This window comes from Podarcis filfolensis, assembly GCF_964270895.1.
Source record: "Podarcis filfolensis genome assembly, chromosome: 5".
In the NCBI taxonomy this organism is placed as follows: domain Eukaryota; kingdom Metazoa; phylum Chordata; class Lepidosauria; order Squamata; family Lacertidae; genus Podarcis; species Podarcis filfolensis.
Genome location: NC_139608.1, coordinates 86,945,042 through 86,963,696, shown reverse-complemented (window position 1 = coordinate 86,963,696; position 18,655 = coordinate 86,945,042).

Genomic DNA, 18,655 nt, shown 5'->3' with positions numbered 1-18,655 from the left:
ATGGTCAGGGGTCCCTTTACCTTTACCCCCATTTAGGACCAGTGAGTCCCCCACACCAGCCTGCCCCCTGTCCCCCAGAAACAGTACTTCTGTCTTATAAAGTAGATGTCAGTTTCCCTCATTTTACAGATAAGAGAGATCAGTGCCCAAATTTGCTGCACTGCCGGAGCTTACCCTGAGTCTATGCCCCGGGAGTACATTTGCTTGCCTGTCTGCTGCTGAGACCAGCTTCTCCTGAGAAAGGCTGCCCTCCAAGAGACAGTTCGCTGTTCCTATAGGTGTAACACTGCCGTCTCAATTTTAAATGCGTGACCTTGCATTTGAATGCATTAAATTATGTCTCGAAATTGGCTAGGCTCACCCAATGCTTAATTTCCTTTATAAAAATGTATGAGGCAAGGTGTGCAAGGTCATCGGCTTCCCTCTAGGAACAATATATATGGCTATAGAGAGAGATTTCAACCTACAGAACTTTATCATATCTGTGTATTGGCAAGCGTTGCTGGCTGAATTGCTTCAGCAAATCTGTAAGCGCTGCTAGGTAAAGGGTAAAGGGACCCCTGACCATTAGGTCCAGTCGTGACCAACTCTGGAGCTGTGGCACTCATCTTGCTTTGTTGGCCGAGGGAGCCGGCGTACAGCTTCTGGGTCATGTGGCCAGCATGACTAAGCCGCTTCTGGCAAACCAGAGCAGCGCACGGAAACACCGTTTACCTTCCCACCTATTTATCTACTTGCACTTTGACGTGCTTTGAACTGCTAGGTTGGCAGGAGCAGGGACCGAGCAACGGGAGCTCACCCCGTCATGGGGATTCGAACCGCCGACCTTCTGATCGGCAAGTCCTAGGCTCTGTGGTTTAACCCACAGCGCCACCCAGGAGAGCCCAATTGTGGCTCCTGGCTGCAACTCTGAGGTTTTTTTATTCCTAATTTCTTCCTCCTTTGCAGAAAGCCTGACCACTTGGTTGTACGCAGCCAACCATTGACCATGAGGTAGCTTAGGGACCGCTTGCATAACTGCCAGCTGACCTGCACATGGTAAGAAGTAGATGGAAGTGGTAAAATTTCTCATGCCTTGGAACTGCGTTGACAGCTTATCCTGTGTTTATCCTGCAACGGAAGAGGAATGTGTGTTTGCGGTTTTCTCCTTCCATTCAGCAGAGGGCAGTGCAGCTCCTTGTCAAGTTCAAAGTAGAAATCTAGTCAGTCTCAGGCATGACAAACTTAGTTGCTAGATCTCCTACAGGCCCACCCCTATAGAGATGGGCAGACCCAACCAACACATTAAAAACATATTCAGCACATATTTAGAGCACATGACTACACCTCCCCCAAATATATATATATGGGAGCTGCAGTTTGTTAAGGTTCTGGAAACGATAACACTGTGAGGGGAAAACTACAGACCAACTGACCACAGATTCATAAGACCAACTGACCCCTGCGGTACTCGATTACACCTCAGGAAGCAGGAAAATATGTCCTTCTTATGACAGAAGATAGCAAAATCTTTGCAAGTACAGTGGTACCTCAGGCTACATACGCTTCAGGTTACATACGCTTCAGGTTACAGACTCCGCTAACCCAGAGATAGTGCTTCAGGTTAAGAACTTTGCTTCAGGATGAGAACAGAAATCATGCTTTGGTGGTACGGTGGCAGCAGGAGGCCCCATTAGCTAAAGCGGTGCTTCAGGTTAAGAACAGTTTCAGGTTAATAACGGACCTCTGGAACAAATTAAGTACCGTATTTTTCGCTCTATAAGATGCACCAGACCACAAGACGCACCTAGTTTTTGGAGGAGGAAAACAAGAAAAAAAATATTCTGAATCTCAGAAGCCAGAACAGCAAGAGGGATCACTGCGCAGTGAAAGCAGCAATCCCTCTTGCTGTTCTGGCTTCTGTGATAGCTGCACAGCCTGCATTTGCTCCATAAGACGCACACACATTTCCTCTTACTTTTTAGGAGGGGAAAAGTGAGTCTTATAGAGCAAAAAATACGGTACTTAACCCGAGGTACCACTGTATTAACTAGAAGGCTTGTTTCTGGGATAACCCAGAGAAGTGCGACAATCTGGCTGTGTTTCACAATATCGATCAGGAGATGTTGAAATGTACAGAGCTTGACGAAACGCTGAACGCAACAATCAGGAGATCACTGCGAGCCCTCAGTTTGGGCAGAAGTGCATATGGGCTGCCAGGAAGACAAAACAGGAAGCAAACCGTTCGGTTATTCTTGAAAATCACATTTTACTTGCTACTCTGTTGTAGAGCAACAACAAAAAAACAAGGGGGACGACGACTAAGGACTAAGGAGAACCACCTTTAGGATCTGAAAAAAAGAACTGCTTTTTTCTGAGCAAAATTAAAACGATGTCTTCTCGGCACTGCGTGATTTCTAAAATATTCTTGCAAGGAAAGGAAAAATCTCATTCTGTGGTGGATCTATCTTGAGGTTAACATCATTAATGCATTGATATTTTTATTATTATTATAATTAAGGATGGCAGAAAAGCTTTTCCAGATAGAAAATCAGGCAAAAAGAGTAATGGTATGCTTTGTTCTGTTGTTTTCTTTTCACAGAGCTCTGGCCCTGATTCTCCTTCCTATTTGGGCAAGTTTAGACCACTGGGAGCTGCCGGAAAGCTTATAATGAGGCCTTCAACTTTTCCTGCTTAAATCCAGTCTTGTTCCCTGAGTTTTTATGCTACTGCAGAGAGGGTAGAAGGCTGAGTTTTAACTGCAAACCTGGAGAGGCTACAGGCGTCTGTTTTTACGTGACTGTCGCTGGTCATCTACTGTAACCTCACCCCCCCTCTACTCCTCCAGCCTCGGGGGTTTGATGCAGGCCCAGCAGCCATGGCGTCCAAGATGCTCACATCTTTGGGTTTCATCTGCCTGGGCGTTATGGATGTTTTGCCTCCTTTGCAGAGTGGCTCAAAGTGGTTGTGGTAAAATGTAATCAAGTGGAAAATTGCAGTGCATATAAACACATATGGCACTCAATGACTGGGCATTAGGCACAGTGACTGCAGGCAGGGAGAGGGAAAAAAATTATAAACATTTCCCAGCAAGTTGCAGAATCTTAAAAAACAATAAGATATTAGCAATTTAATGGGGTGATTCGGGGAGGCAGTGGGCCTTGCTTTGGAATGAGAATTCATGCAGCTTCACTGACAGGATTACTCAGCCACGCTCAACAAGGCTTGTCTTTCTGCACCAGGCAGTTGCCAGAGGTTCCTAATGCGCCAGGACGTACCTGTGGCCAAAGCAGGGAGCCACCAGACAGGCAAACAATTTTGCCCTGAGCATCTAGAAGTCTGGACTCTGAACTTCGGTCACCTGAGCTTACAGGTCAGCCTAACAGGGGCGTCAGGTGCCTGGCTGTTAGAGGCAAATGCCTGGGTATGGAGGTTCCTCACAGCACGTGAAAGTAAAAAAAAAAAGAATAAGTAAAGGACCCCTGGGAGAAAAGCAATGACAAACCTAGACAGCATCTTAAAAAGCAGAGACATCACCTTGCCAACAAAGGTCCGTATAGTAAAAGCTATGGTTTTCCCAGTAGTGATGTATGGAAGTGAGAGCTGGACCATAAAGAAGGCTGATCGCCAAAGAATTGATGCTTTTGAATTATGGTGCTGGAGGAGACTCTTGAGAGTCCCATGGACTGCAAGAAGAACAAACCTATCCATTCTAAAGGAAATCAGCCCTGAGTGCTCACTGGAAGGACAGATCCTGAAGCTGAGGCTCCAATACTTTGGCCACCTCATGAGAAGAGAAGACTCCCTGGAAAAGACCCTGATGTTGGGAAAGATGGAGGGCACAAGGAGAAGGGGATGACAGAGGATGAGATGGTTGGATAGTGTTCTTGAAGCTATCAGCATGAGTTTGACCAAACTGCAGGAGGCAGTGGAAGACAGAAGTGCCTGGCGTGCTCTGGTCCATGGGGTCACGAAGAGTCGGACACGACTAAACAATAACAAGAAAGGACCCCTGGACGGTTACGTCCAGTCAAAGGCGACTATGGGGTTGTGGCGCTCATCTCACTTTCAGGCTGAGGGAGTCGGCATTTGTTTACAGACAGCTTTCCGGGTCATGTGGCCAGTATGACTAAACCGCTTCTGGTGCAACGGGACACCGTGACGGAGCTCACCCCGTCGCGGGGATTCGAACCGCCAAGCTTCTGATCGGCAAGCCCAAGAGGCTCAGTGGTTTAGACCACAGCGCCACCTGTGCTTAAGGACTTGACTGCCCATCTTTGAGCAGGCAGACCAGGGGTCACCAACCTTTGAGGGTCCCATGGTCCCATTTGAAAGCACCACAACCACACAGCCCACAACCAAGCAGACAATGCAATCTGGTCTATTGGCTGCAATAAAATGCCTTTTCGAGGCTCAGCTTCCGCTGGGGCGGGGACCCTCTGTAAATAAATGGCTTGCCAGCAGGCACCATTTGGGCTAGTCCCAAGGTAGATGGTGTATCCATGGTGCAAATGAGAGCCTAAAATGTACCCTGTGGTTTTTGTTTCTGATGGGTCTTCGATGAAGTCTTTAGATCCTTGGCAATGTGTGTGCATCGCTGATGAATCTGGAGGGAGGCAGGTTTTAAATGCGGAAGATAACAGTGGCTTTTCGTGCGCCGACATGCACACATCCCTCTGCCAAACTCCAGAAGGGTTGTGCGAGAGGGCAAGCCAGCTGGCATCTGTGGGGGGCTTTCTGTGCCCAGGAAGGAATGACTTTACACAAGGATGGGAAATAAAGCAACCCAAAGGAAGGGGTGTGGGGGGGGGGGAGAACAAAAGTCCATCATAGGGTCCGAGCTTGGATTATGTTATGCACTGAGTTGAATAGGATCTAAAATGCAGCAGTCTGATTGGTCCTAGAGCAATAGGATTCAGAATGCAGCAGTCTGATTGGTCCTAGAGCAATGCAGCAGTATGATTGGTCTGCAGGAGCCACCCAATCCAGCTCCAGGTGGAAGTGAATCCGCAACCTGATTGGCCTGCAGGAGAATTCTGGGATTAGCCGATCACGTGCGGTCCATTGTGTAAATAATGTATATAAAGCAGATACTGTGGGGGAACTTTCATTCTTCACCACTATGAGCTGAATAAAGAGCATGAAATCCACTCTCGACTCCGAGTATATTTCAGATTACTAATCTGACAGTTCTTCTCATATTATAGAGGGTAACAGAATATGTGAACTGTGGCTTTGTTTCCTACATCACATACCCTAAGAGCCTCATATGTGGTGCTGAGTAACAATATACTCACCGTTTTCAAAATCTCTTCTCAAAGTTCTGGTGGGACACTAGGGTAAGTGGGCAAGGCGAGTGTACCCAGTGGCGTAGCATGGGGGGTGCAGGGGGGGCTGGCCGCACCGGGCGCAACATCTGGGGGTTAGGGTTAGGGGACGCAAATCCACGGGTTAGGGGGCGCAAATTACTTGCCTTGCCCCGGGTGCTGACAACCCACGCTACGCCACTGAGTGTACCTGAATGAATACTGCAGGGCTAAGCAGTGGCGTAGCGTGGGTTGTCAGCACCTGGGGCAAGGCAAGTAATTTGCACCCCCTAACCCGTGGATTTGCGCCCCCTAACCCATGGATTTGCCCTAACCCCCAGATGTTGCGCCCGGTGCGGCCGGCCCCCCCTGCACCCCCCACGCTACGCCACTGGGGCTAAGTTGCCCTAGGGCAGCATGTTGCTGACTCTGGCAAGGACCTTCTGTACAGTGATCACCTCTCATCACTTGGCACCAGGTGGGCAGTTGGGATGTCACTGCAGTGTGTAGATTAGGGTGGGCACTGACAGTATACCTGAAGGAGCGTCTTCACCCCCATCGTTCAGCCCAGACACTGAGGTCCAGCGCCAAGGGCCTCACTGCGAGAATTGAGGTTACAGGGAAACAGGCAGAGGGCCTTCTTGGTAGTGGCACCCACCCTGTGGAATGCCTTCCCATCAGATGTCAAGGAAACAAGCAACTGTCTGACTTTCAGAAGGCAGCCCTGTTTAGGGAATTTTTTATTGTTTGATTTTTTATCGTGTCTTTAATATTCTGTTGGGAGCCTCCCAGAGTGGCTGGGGAACCCCAGCCAGATGGGCAGGGTATAAATAATAAATTATTATTATTATTGATCAAGCATGGCTGCAGTGAGATTCCTTGCCCCTGTTGCTGAATCTTCTCATTCTGCCTTGAAGTGTTATCATCAACCTCCCCTCTTCCAAGCCATGTTTTTCTGCATACTGGTCATCCGTTAAAGATGGATGCAGCGGTGAGGAGTCAGTGGACTAGCGGGACGAGCCAAGGACATAAGTAACTATACAACCTTTAGAAGACAGCCCTGCATAGGGAAGTTTTTATTTATTTATTGAATTTATAAACCGCCTATACCTGGAGGTCTCAGGCAGTGGCGTAGCGTGGGGGGTGCGGGGGGTGCGGGCCGCACCGGGCGCAACATCTGGGGGTTAGGGTTAGGGGGCGCAAATCCACGGGTTAGGGGGCGCAAATCCACGGGTTAGAGGGCGCAAATCCATGGGTTAGGGGGCGCAAATTACTTGCCTTGCCCCGGGTGCTGACAACCCACGCTACGCCACTGGTCTCAGGGCAGCTCACAGAATAAAATCAAAATATAAAACCACAAAATACATACTCAAAATAAAATCAGCACCCCCCTCAAAAGAAACCCACCCCACATTTTAAAAGGGTAGGAGATGTCCATCAAATCAACCAAAGGCCTGCTTTAAAAGGAACATTTTTGCCAGGCGCCTAAAGGTGTATAATGAAGGCGCCAGGCGAACTTCCCTGGGGAGAGCATTCCACAGAAGGGGAGCCACTGCAGAGAAGGCCCCGTTCTTGTGTTGCCACCCTCCGGACCTCTCAAGGAGACACATGAAGAAGGGCCTCAGAAGATGATCTCAGGGTCTGGGTAGGTTCATATGGAAAGAGGAGGTCCTTGAGGTATTGCGGTCCTGAGCCGTTTAAGGCTTTATAAGTCCAAACCAGCACCTTGAATTGGGCCCAGAAACTCATTGGTAAGCAGTGCAGTCGGACCAGGATCTGTGAAATATGCTCAAATTGTCTTGCTCCAGTGAGCAACCTGGCCGCTGAATTCTACACTGGAAACGATGCCTTATGAGGAACGGCTAAGGGAGCTGGGCATGTTTAGCCTGGAGAAGAGGAGGTTAAGGGGTGATATGATAGCCATGTTCAAATATATAAAAGGATGTCACATAGAGGAGGGAGAAAGGTTGTTTTCTGCTGCTCCAGAGAAGCGGACACGGAGCAATGGATCCAAACTACAAGAAAGAAGATTCCACCTAAACATTAGGAAGAACTTCCTGACAGTAAGAGCTGTTCGACAGTGGAATTTGCTGCCAAGGAGTGTGGTGGAGTCTCCTTCTTTGGAGGTCTTTAAGCAGAGGCTTGACAACCATATGTCAGGAGTGCTCTGATGGTGTTTCCTGCTTGGCAGGGGGTTGGACTCGATGGCCCTTGTGGTCTCTTCCAACTCTATGATTCTATGATTCTATGACGTTTACAAATTTTTAATGTTTTTTGATGTTTTTATATATGTTGGAAGCTGCCCAGAGTGGCTGGGGCAACCCAGTCAGATGGGTGGGGTATAAATATGTTGACGGTGATGGAATCGGACAAACCTATTTTCTTTAGAGGAATGTTGGAGGGTTTGGGAGGCTGAGAGAAGGGGGTGTGCGCCAAAGGGAAAATGAACTGATACCGATTTATACATGCAGTAGTACCTCAGGTTACATACGCTTCAGGTTATGGACTCCGCTAACTCAGAAAAGGTGCCTCGGGTTACGAACTTTGCTTCAAGATGAGAACAGAAATTGCACGGCGGCAGTGGGAGGCCCCATTAGCTGACGTGGTGCTTCAGGTTAAGAACAGTTTCAGGTTAAGAACGGACCTCTGGAACGAATTAAGTACTTAACCCGAGGTACCACTATATTAGCAACTTTGTATTAATGTAACACTCTCAAATGTAGCTGTGTATTTTTGCAATGTTGTGTTAAAGCTGTCTGCTGTTGCTACAGTTTTCTGTACTGCTTGGAAACATTTTTTAAACACATTAAGCTGTATAGAAATTAAATAATCAATGATCTACAATAAGGACTCTCTCATCACGTCAGGGCTGAGCTGGGAGACAAGGGTATGATTAAGCAAATCCCTGCGGGTTGTGTTTAATTATTGTTCTCTTAATGAGCATGTAACAGTTAATTTTGATTCTGAAAAACACATTATTATATTTAGAAAGGACAGTGTCAGAGGAAACACCGGAAGGGAGAGAGGAAAATCTGGTGCATGTCTTAACGTCTCCTTGGTCAGAGCCCTTGCTTAGTGCATCGCACAGCTCTGGAACCCGGCAGTAAAAGAAATTGCTTCTGAAAGGTTATGCCAAGCACAACAGCAGCTCAGTGGGTATAAAAGCCTAGTCATTGTAGCTGCAAAGGACCCGACCTGACCACAGAGAATGCCTTCGGGAAGAGGAAAGGCAGGGAGGAGTGATACTCTTGCTCTGTCATCTGTAGGACGAACCTGACAAGCTGTTCGGAGGGTGACAGATAATAACACCTGCACCAGGGATGAAAGGCAGAGTCTTCGTCGTTGTCGCCGGCAGACAGAAGGCAGTAACTACACCGTTGCACCTCCCTGCTGTAGCCGGGAAGGCTCTGCAGGCCTGATCAGCCAATGACCTGCCAGCCGTGCAGCTCCTCCAGAGGTGTCAGGCAATAACCGTAAAGCTGTGCAGCCTCTGCGGAAGGGACAGGTAATAATCACCATACAAACACACACAACTCTGGAGGTGTCAGGCAATAATGGCACAGCCGAGCGGCGGCTGACAGGCCACGTTGCTGACAGGTGTGACAGCTGCTGCCATTGGAGGGGAAAGAGCGATCCCACCCAACGCTCTGGACACATCCCAGTCTTCCCTCTGATCTATGGTTACTAGATTTTTTTCAATGAATCCGGGGACACTTTTTTTTTGGAAGCTGAGTAGCAACAGGGAGTCAGTAGTGGGGATGGTGAGGCAAAAGACCCTGTGCCCAAGCACACGTGAATACAGTGGTACCTCAGGTTACATACGCTTCAGGTTACATATGCTTCAGGTTACAGACTCCGCTAACCCAGAAATAGTGCTTCAGGTTAAGAACTTTGCTTCTGGATGAGAACAGAAATCATGCTCCGGCGGTGCGGCAGCAGCAGGAGGCCCCATTAGCTAAAGTGGTGCTTCAGGCTAAGAACAGTTTCAGGTTAAGTACGGACCTCCGGAACGAATTAAGTACTTAACCTGAGGTACCACTGTATTGTATAAAGGTGCAAAGCCCTTCTTTTGTACCCTGTGAAACATAAATGCGCAGAGTTTTTTTAAAAAACTGGGCAATGGCGTGTCATGCGCCTGCGACTCCCGAGCCTTCCCTGATCTCCTGCCCCCTTTCCCCTTTGTTTTGACAGATTGGGGGAGGCTCGGGAGTTGCAGGTGGGCGGCCATTCCCAGCAGGGTGCAAGGCATGCAGTTTCCCTGCCAGGCAAGGTGCAAAGCCCTTCTTTCGCACCCTGTGAAACATAAATATTAATACTAATAGTAATAATAATAGTAATAATAATATTTTATTTATACCCCGCCCTCCCCAGCCAAGGCCGGGCTCAGGGTGGCTAACAAACACTAATAAAAACAAGTTGAATGAATACAACTTAAAAACAAGATTAAAATACAACATTAAAATATTGAAACATTAAAATATTAAAATGCAGCCTCATCGCAGGAGGAGAAAGGAAAAAGAAAAAAGAAAGAGGGGGAGGGAATCAAATTGGCTCCAAGCCAAAGGCCAGGTGGAACAACTCTGTCTTACAGGCCCTGCAGAAAGAAATCAGATCCTGCAGGGCCCTGGTCTCATGAGGCAGAGCGTTCCACCAGGCCGGAGCCAGTGTTGAAAAGGCCCTGGCACTGGTTGAAGCTAATCTAACTTCCTTAGGGCCCGGGACCACTAGGGTGTTGCTATTTATGGACCTTGAGGCTCTCCGTGGGGCATACTGGGAGATGCGGTCCCGTAGGTACGAGGGTCCTAGGCCGTGCAGAGTTTTTTAAAAACTAGGCAACAGCCGCCCGCAACTCCTGAGCCTCCCCCGGATCAGTCAAAACAAAGGGGGAAGGGGGCAGATCTGTACCGCCGGATGTCCCCGGTTCCCCTTTGGCAGTGGCAGTAAGCAGCCCAGAGCCAGCCTAGTAGCGCAGTTGGCTCTGGCTGGCTTCAGGAGCTGCTCGCTGCCCGCTGCCGTGGCGCCTGCCATTTTTCCTCGCCGGAAGTCCTCATATATGTGTTGCACATAAGATACATCATATGGGGGCTTCCAGCGCGGAAAAATGGCGGGTGCCACGGCAGCAAACAGCTCCTAAAGCCAGCCAGAGCCAACTGTGCTACCAAGCTGGCTCCAGGCTGCTGAGGCTGCCGCTGCCACGTTTCCCGGGGACAGATTTGCAAATCCGGGGACTGTCCCCGGGAACCGGGGATGTCTGGTAACCCTACTCTGATCGGAGGCTCCTCAGCTTGGAAAGGAAACAGGCACACAGGGTAAAAAAAGCGCACCCCCCCCCCAAAGTGAATAAAAGACTCCATCCCCAATAAGGTTCATGTTTTAGTAAGTCCGCTCAGAGGCTTCACTGGGGCCCCAATGAAATTGCGCCCATGGTATGACTGTTTTCCACCTTCCCATTTCGGCTCTCTGGCACCCTATCTGCATAACCTAGCAATTCTAAAATATGGATGCGCTTTTACCCTCGCAAGATTGTATGTTTTCCCTCGCCTGTACTTGAGGGACGACTCCAACAGATTCCACACAAAAAACGCTCATGTCCCTGTGGAGATGGCAGCACCGAATCGGTGGCGCATGCCCTTCTGGCTTGCACTCTTTATAAAGACTTGAGGAATGAGATTATCACCCTTCTTTTATTGTCCATTCCGGGTCGCCCAGCCACTGCCACAGTGTCCTTTCTCTTGGCAGATCAAGATGAGCAGGTGACAGCAAAGGTTGCGAGGTTTTTTAGCTGGGATAATCAGAATAAGACCCACTATTTGATTATTGATTCAAAACCCTAAAATGTATTTTATATAATTGACTTTATAATTTCTATTCTTTATATGTCGTATTGTTGTTTTATTGCTATGGCCGATGGCTGACGCAAATAAAGATTCATTCATTCACTGGGGCCGCAGTGAGGGAGCTGGAGCTTCAGTGCCCTTCCTGATAGGCCTATCAGGAACTGGATCCTAGGCTGCACCCTGATTTGGCAAATGGGGTTTTAGGATGGGACTTGGACTGTGCCAGGGGGCAGCGCTGATGGAGCGGGAAGGCCCTTGCCCATTTAAGCAGCCTGCACCTGGGGCGCTACCTGCTTGTTCCCTCGTTGGGTTTCCTAGCTCACTGAGAGCCAGCAGTGGTGTAGTGGTTAAGAGCAGTGGACTCGTAATCTGGTGAACAGGGTTCGCTTCCCCTCTCCTCCACATGTCATAGCTGTCAACTTTTCCCTTTTCTTGTGAGGAATCCTATTTGGAATAAGGGAATTTCCCTTTTAAAAAGGGCAATGTTGACAGTTATGCCACATGCAGCTGCTGGGTGACCTTGGGCCAGTCACACTTCTCTGAAGTCTCTCAGCCTCACTCACCTCACAGAGTGTTTGTTGTGGGGGAGAAAGGGAAAAGGAGATTGTTAGCCGCTTTGAGACTCCAATGGCGGGATATGAAGTCCAAACTCTTCTTCTTCTTCCTCACCCACCCTCAGTTTAAGCTGATAGTCAATGACTTTGCTGTGGCTACGGTGGTTGCCATTCTTTATGGAGCCGGGTAGGAATTTGCCCACCAGGATAATTGGCACTGACCTGGTGGTTTTGCCTACCTCATAGCAATCACCACAACTGGTTGGGCATTGGGGCAAACCTCTGTTTTGGACAGAGGGGAGGTTGTAGTCTCCACTTGCCCCTCCAAACACTGGGGTATCCTGTTAAAGTGATCTAGGGGGAGTAGTCATGTCTGCATGTCCAGGCGGGGGCCAGGACCAAAGGCACTCCCCCAGACGGTGGTCCCTGTGGGGGTCACCCTATTTGATGTAAGTCTTAGGAACCCCTGCCTGGATTGACCACACGTCACTTCCGGTGGGCAGGCTGGAAGTATTTTGATTGCCCCATGCCCAAGCCAAACTTCTTTCATCTGTATTCAATAAAGTTGTGGCATGTTTTGACCCTAAACCAGTCTTATTGGTCTCTTATTTATATGGGTTGGGGTATGTGCAACACTAAATCTGATAATTCCTTTGCCATTTCATCCAGCACTCAACCTCTAACCAGCCTTTCTCAACCTGTGGGTCCCCAGATGTTGTTGAACTACAACTCCCATCATCCCTAGCTAGTAAGGCCAGAGCTCAGGGATGATGGGAGTTGTAGTCCAACAACATCTGGGGACCCACAGGTTGAGAACCACTGCGTGCCAGGTGGAACCCTGTGGAGGCCCCAAGGCAGTCAAAATCTTGAGGGGCCTCTCAGAAATTCTCTCCTAATATGTTTTTTGAAAGCTTTGTATCTGGAGGTTTCTTGTGTGCACGCTCTAGTGTGATAACACTGAACTAAGAAAGCTTGGTGGCAATTTTCTTTCAAGATTGAATCAATATTACCTTGATTTATTGTCGTGGGGCCCCTGAAAGGTGTGGAGCTCGCTCTGTCTATTTGGCAATCTGGCACTGACTCCAAGGCTGGCTATTCAAGAGACTTTGTGAAATATACTCAGAGTCACGTGAGAATTTCATGCTCTTTATTCAGCTCATAGCAGCAATGAATGAATCTTTCCCCAAAATGTTTAGCTATATATACATTATTTACACAATGGGCCCCGCGTGATTGGCTAATTCTAGGCCAATCAGGTTGCGGATTCATTTCATCCAGGAGCCTGATTGGCTGCTCCTGCAGGCCAATCAGGTCGCTGATTCACTTCCACCTGGAGCTGGATTGGGTGGTTCCTGCGGACCAATCAGACTGCTGCATTCTGGATCCTATTGTTCTAGGATTCAGTACATAACACCTTGGCAACTCTGGGCAGGATCCTGGTGGCTTCTTTCTCTTGTTTTGGCTCTGTGGATGCCTTGTTCTCAAAATACCGTATTTTTCGCTCCATAAGACGCACTTTTTCCCTCCTAAAAAGTAAGGGGAAATGTGCGTGCGTCTTATGGAGCAAATGGCGCTGCGCAGAGAGGGAGAGCTGTGCAGCGCCCCTTCAGCGACGCGGGAGGAGGAATGGAGCCCCTTCCGTTCCTCCTCCCGCTTTGCTGAAGGTGTGCTGCGCAGCTCTTGTATAGGGCATACCCTCCAACATTTCTCCAATGAAAATAGGGATGTTCTCTTCAAAAACAACAACAACTTTATTATTTATACCCTTCCCATCTGACCGGGTTACTCCAACCACTCTGGGCAGCTTCCAGCATAATAAAACATTAAAAAACTTCTCTATGCAGGGCTGCCTTCAAAAGTCTTCCAGAGGTTGTAAATTTACTTCTCTCCTTGGCTCAGGGGTCGGATAACTCCATACCCTCCAACATTCCTCCATTGAGAATAGGGACGTCCTAAGGAGAAGCGGGACATTCTGGAATCAAATCAGAAACAGGGGCGGCTTCTGTAAATCTGGGACTCTCCCTGGAAAAGAGGGACACATGAAGGATCTGCCCCCCCCCGGTTCTAACCCAGGGTCTAAACAAACTCACCCACAAAAATCTCACAAGGAGAAAAGTCCCTCCCTCTAGCCTGACTTTTTAAGGGCAGGCGCAAGGTGGTTGGGGGACATGGGTGGCACTGTGGGTTAAACCAGAGAGCCTAGGACTTGCCGATCAGAAGGTCAGTGGTTCGAATCCCTGCGATGGGGTGAGCTCCCGTTACTTGCTCCCTGCTCCTGCCAACCTAGCAGTTCAAAAGCATGTCAAAGTGCAAGTAGATAAATAGGTACCGCTCCGGCGGGAAGGTCAACAGCGTTTCCATGCGCTGCTCTGGTTCGCCAGAAGTGGCTTAGTCATGCTGGCCACATGACCCGGAAGCTGAACGCCGGCTTCCTCGGCCAGTAAAGCGAGATGAGCGCCGCAACCCCAGAGTCGGCCACAACTAGACCTAATGGTCAGGGGTCCCTTTACCTTTACCTTACAAGGTGGTTGATGCTTTCTCTAGCTGCTCACAGCTATGTTCCATTCAGCTGCTCTGCAGTTCCAAATGCAGCAGATTTTCTGAGTTTTCCAGGGGGTCCAAAAGCCAGGAAAGAGGGTCCCCTTCAACTCACAGCTCTTTCTTTTCTTTTCTTTTCTTTTCTTCTTTTCTTTTCTTTCCTTTACTTTTCAAATTTATACATTTCATTAGTTTTACAATCAGTTTAACATTTCAAAATTTGACCTCCTTCCCCCTCTTTCCGCATTTCCTTAAGCTTATTTTTTTAAACATCTTCTGCATATCCAAATTCATTTAACTTACTCATTTAATCACCTACTGTAAATATATACTCTTATAAAATGGCAGGTTATTACAATAATCCTGCTAATGTTTTTATCTGTTTACAAGTTATCTGTAAATATATTCCATAAACCATTTCCATTCTTTTATAAAAAGTTTGTTACCTTGATTTCTTATTCTTCTGGTAAGTTTTGCCAGTACTGCACATTCCATAAGTTTTTGTATCCATTTTTCCTTTACTGGGACGAATTCTTCTTTCCATTTTGGGCAAGTAACATTCTTGCTGCTGTAGTAGCATACATAAATAAATTTATTTATAGGTTAGGTAGTTCAGTCCCTAAAATTCCCCAAAGAAAAGCTTCTGGGTTTTTTTTTAAAAAAATAAAAGTTATTTAGAACATCCTTTTCAATTCATTATATATCATTTCCCAGTAAGCTTTAACCTTACTACAAGACAACCACATAGGATAAAAAGAACCTATTTTCTCTTTACATTTCCAACATTTGTTTGATTTAGATTTATACATTTTTGCCAGTTTACTTGGTGTTAGATACCATCCACTCACAGCTCTTTTATTCACCTCTTGTTCTCTCCTCCTCTTCCGCCTGCTGCTCTGACCACAAGTTAAGCTAAACATTGCTGTTTGATTTATTAACTTCTGTGTAAGCTCCAGATTTAAGTTAGAAGGGAGTCTTTAGGATTGCTGTGACCCCATCATTTCCTTTATTTATTTGAATATATATAAATATATAAATATTCAAATATATTTATGTTTACATAAAATATATAAAGGAGGCTTGCAACATAAACCATAATAAAATTCCATAGCAATTCCATAGCTTTTTAAATCGATCTCAACACTCTGAAAGGCTTCTTTACAGCACATTTAAAGCACATGATGTCCCCCAAATAATTCTGCAAACTGTAGTTTACCCCCAGAACTACAATTCCCAGCACCCCTAACAAACTGCAGTTCCTACGGGAGGGGGTTATTGGTTTGCTTTTCTTAACGTATTTTGTGTTCTCATTTTGTATTTTTATGTTGTGAATTAATTTGCCCTGTAATCTTTGGATGATGGGTGGTATACATATTTAAATAACAAGCAATTGCTGGCGTTCTCTGAAGGAAATAATGTGCTTTAAAATATATGGTATGTTTGCAGCCGAGGACTGTGTTTAGAAGTGAAGTTTATGCACTTCCTTTGCCAGTTTCAGACCAGTTTGTTAAGAAAATAGTAGCTGTCCCCACTTTCTGCAAAGTGAGAGAGCGAGAGGAAAAAGAAGAGGAGACAGAAAAAAAATATATACTAAGGAAGCAAAATGCCAAAGTACAAGTATATTTATGATCTGTGTGCGTGGTTTGGTAGATGCACGGTCAGGGGAAAAACAATGCTGTCCAAGGTTGTAAAGACTGTGGAGAGAATAATTGGGTGCACTCTTCCCACCTTGGATCAAATCTATGCTTCCAGGTTTCACAAGAAAGCTTCAGAGATAGTGCGCACCCCGGAAATGATCTCTTTCAGCTTCTGGAAGAAGGTACAGGGTTATAAACACTAGGACTAGCCGCCTGAGAAACAGTTTCTATCCAAATGCGATTTTGGTTTTAAACGCAGTGGAAGGTAGTCTCTATGGGAGTACAGTGGTACCTCGGGTTACATACGCTTCAGGATACATACGCTTCAGGTTACAGACTCTGCTAACTCAGAAATAGTACCTCGGGTTAAGAACTTTGTTTCAGGATGAGAACAGAAATCGTGCTCCGGCGGCGCGGCAGCAGCAGCGGGAGGCCCCATTAGCTAAAGTGGTACTTCAGGTTAAGAACAGTTTCAGGTTAAGAACAGACCTCCGGAACGAATTAAGTATGTAACCAGAGGTGCCAGTGTATATTGTATTTGATTATGGGGTATCAGAGTTTTTAGGGGGCTAACCAGGCTGGGATAGCTGGGATAGCAGGCTTGTTGGTTTTTGAATGTCTGATGTCGATTTTTTCAATTTCGTTGTTCTGTATGGGACAATGACAATAAAGATTATCGTATACAAGAAAAGGAAAATAATAAACACCCCTTCTGCTGCAGATAGTGGTGCCTCTTTTGCGTATGGATATCTGTTTAAGATGGGTGTTAAAATGTGCTCCCCAGTCTTACAATGAGCACTGAGAGTCATATCATAGAATCATAGAATTGTGAGTTGAGGACCCGGCACCTGCTTGGAGATAAATAAGATGCAAGGACACATGTATTTTAGGTTAATGGGCTAAATAAGGCCACAACTTTATTGGTTACAGCATGTGAGTAGTATTGGCTTAGGCATTGGAAGAAACAATCTCTACATGACTCGGCCCCACTCTGTGGGGGTCATTAGTGGTTTAACTGTTATGTACTGAAGTTCTCACCCTGGGCCAGCAGGGGGATACTGTAGATAGTTATGCAAATAAGGGATCGAAAGTGATGTTCAGTGATTGGATAGTTTTAGAAAGTTGTTACAGTTACGTGGTACTGGAGCTCTATATAAGCAGGCTGACTGAACCCTTCAGTTCAGTTCTGTCCTGGCCTGTGAATAAACAAGAGCTGTTTGAAGAATTGCTGTGTCGTCTGATATGTTCACCCACAACTTAACATTAACAACCAGTAGGAGGAGCTTGTTGATGCAAATACAACTGGAAGCTTCCCCTGATGTCGCCGGGGGTCATGCCATGGCTCTAGCCACCAGCAGAGCATCGGACAGGATCCACGACCGCCGGATCCCTTTAACGGAATACCCCAAAGGGGAGGGGTAGGTGCTGGCCACAACCTGCCCTCAAACATACCACACATATTCCAATGCCTAATGGCCAATACCAAAAGTTGTGACAATTTGCTACGAGGTAGGCGAAAAACCAAGAGGCTGGAGCCAATTAGCCAAATGGATGAAAATTCCTACCAACCAAAGTCCATAGCAATGTCAAAGTGAAGACATGACCTAAAGGGAGGGTGAGCAGGTGATCTCTTCGAACTCCTGGGACCAAATGAGGGGGCAGTGCTGCCGCGGCTGCTAGAGTGTGGCTAAACTCCGCCCCCCAAGCCAGACCGATTGGCTGCAGGGGGCACGGTGCGGCAGCCAGGTAACAAAGGCAGGGTGCAGGAACCGGCTCCCGCTCACTTCCCCTCAGGAAGGAGGAGAGGTCTTGTAGAGTTGGAAGGGACCCCGAGAGGCATCTAGTCCAACCCCCTGCAATGTAGGGGGTTCATCAATGACAGAAGGCCATCCAACCTCTGATTTAAAACCTCCAAGGAAGGAGAGTCCATCATCTCCCAAGGGAGTCTCTTCCACTGTCAAACAGCTCTTACTGTTAGAAAGTTCTTCCTGATGTTGAGTTGAAATCTCCTTTCTTGCAATGGATAACAAGCTTGCTCCATCTTCTATGTGAGAGTGAAGGAATGGGTTTCTGAGCAGTCAGTTTAAAACTGACTCAACCCCCCCCTTTTCTTCTTAGCATTTCTAAAATGCATAAAACTTGAGCTGATGAGTAATGCATAGCAAGGACACAGATGTATAAACAAACTCTCTCCTTTATCAGTCACGGCAAGAGATGACCCCCGGATGTTCTAGCCGAGTGGAGAAAACACGTCTGTACCTTATCTTATGTTCTGACCACAAAAGACGCACAGACCCAAGTCTGGGAACAACGCCAGAGCGTGTTCTCGGAAATGGTGACCTCTGGCTCCAAGATAAAAGTAGGAACAGGAATATCCTTTTATGGTCAGGAGTGCAGGAAGGAAATCCCTTTTATGGTTAAGAGTGCCGGAGCAGGAACATCTGTGATGTCAACCTGCGTACATAGGCTGACGTGGTTGGATTACTGGGGAAGGGGGGAGAGGGTGCCTGGAGGATATATATATACTGCATGAAATGTCTCATTTCTTTGGACTTGCTGTGGACTCACCACGCAAGTGCCTTCTGCTATCCGGAGAGCAGAATAAACTCTTTCTTTGAACCAACCTCGGTGTCATTTGACTTCCTTCCTCCTGTCCCGGAGCAACGCAGACCCAATCAGTGAACTCCAATACGGCTACAAGAGTCCTTTACTTATTTGAAAATGGCTATCATATCTCATCTCAGTCTCCTCTTTTCCAGGTTAAACATACCCAACTCCCTCAACCATTCCTCATCAGGCTTGGT